General features: G+C 40.7%; 1 pseudogene; it reads left to right on the top strand.

Annotated features, from left to right (window-relative positions):
* The first annotated feature begins 233 nt into the window (after window positions 1-233).
* Window positions 234-1,211, top strand: LOC125136704 (olfactory receptor 4F3/4F16/4F29-like; annotated as a pseudogene).
* Window positions 1,212-1,703: the final 492 nt, after the last annotated feature.

The raw sequence follows: 1,703 nt of genomic DNA, 5'->3' as shown, positions 1-1,703 counted from the left end.
ACCCTGGGAAGAATCAGAGGATATTAACTGGAGAGACAAGTTAGTGGTAAGAACAGCTAGTGACACATAAGTGTCACTAATTTTTATGTGTGAACACATTTATAAGCCATAAGCATATTATGTCAGTTTCAATGCTAAAATGTTAAGAGGGCTTCACTGCAACCTCTCTTCTGCTAATTTATTAATGTAATTATCATAATTTACATTTTTCCTATTGTCTCCTTCAAGTAGCAATGCTAACAAAGCCCATGGATGGAGCAAATCATTCTGTGGTGTCAGAGTTTGTGTTCCTGGGACTCACCAACTCCTGGGAAATACAACTTCTCCTCTTTCTGTTCACCTCCACATTTTACATGGCAAGCATGATGGGAAACTCCCTCTTTATGATAACTGTGACTTCTGACCCTCACTTACACTCCCCCATGTACTTTCTGTTAGCCAACCTCTCCTTCATTGACATGGGAGTTTCTTCTGCCACTTCTCCCAAGATGATTTATGACCTTTTCAGGAAACATAAAGTCATCTCCTTCAGTGGCTGCATTGCTGAAATCTTCTTCATCCACATCATTGGTGGTATGGAGATGGTGCTACTTACAGCCATGGCCTTTGACAGATATGTCACCATATGTAAACCTCTCCATTAGCTGACCATCATGAGCCCAAGATTATGTATCTCCTTTTTAGTGGCTGCCTGGATGACTGGCCTCATCCACTCCATGGTTCAACTGGCTTCTGTGGTAAACTTACCCTTCTTTGGGCCTAATGTGTTGGACAGCTTTTACTGTGACCTTCCTCAGTTCATCAAACTTGCCTGCATAGACACAGATCAACTAGAGTCCATGGTCACAGCCAACAGTGGATTCATCTCTATTGGCTCCTTCATCATTCTGATCATTTCCTGTATTGTCATCATTCTCACTGTTCAGAAACATTCTTCAGCAGGTTCATCTAAGGCTCTGTCCACACTGTCAGCTCACATTGCTGTGGTAGTCTTGGCCTTTGGTCCTTTGATATTTGTCTAAACATGGCCATCCCCCTCCATACCCCTGGATAAGTTTCTGGCCGTCTTTGATTCAGTTTTCAATCCTTTCTTAAATCCTGTCATTTACACATTCAGGAATCAAGAAATGAAAGCAGCAATGAGGAGAGTATGCAGACAGCTACTACATGAGTTACAGGAAGATCTTTTAAAAGTGATTCCTATATTATGAAGTGCTCTTGTTGATTACTGATGTTCATTACTAAAGGTGAACTCAGGGAAAATCTTTTCTTCAGCCTGCTTTGATTTTATTATACACAGTGATATAGTTGATTTAGTCTTTCACTTAGGGTGGGATGGGGGCATTAACTTCTGAAAAGAGAAAAAGAGTTACATATGAAGTATCTCTAATCAAGGGTTATAGTAATCTTGAGCTTCAATTCCTAAGGAATAATATTTTATGAAGTAATTATTACAAATACAAACATAGAATACTTCTTTAGGGCTTTCAGAACAGGGAGAACATCTCTCTCTTCACAGAAGTCTGTTTCACAGTCAGGAAGGTTTGCTTAGTGAAGTTTAAACTGAATGTTCCTGTTGTAGCTGCAGCCTGCCACATTCCATCCTCCTTTGTGACTCTTCCAGGACTGTACAAGGAGGGCAGAATCTTTGAGACCATGCATGTCAGACCCCAGTGGGCATACACATCTTGGTAGAAGCCACA

The sequence above is a fragment of the Phacochoerus africanus genome, chromosome 9 (assembly GCF_016906955.1).
Source record: "Phacochoerus africanus isolate WHEZ1 chromosome 9, ROS_Pafr_v1, whole genome shotgun sequence".
Classification (NCBI taxonomy): Eukaryota; Metazoa; Chordata; class Mammalia; order Artiodactyla; family Suidae; genus Phacochoerus; species Phacochoerus africanus.
The sequence above is the reverse complement of the archived record's forward strand: the minus strand, read 5'-3'. Positions and strand labels throughout refer to the sequence as shown.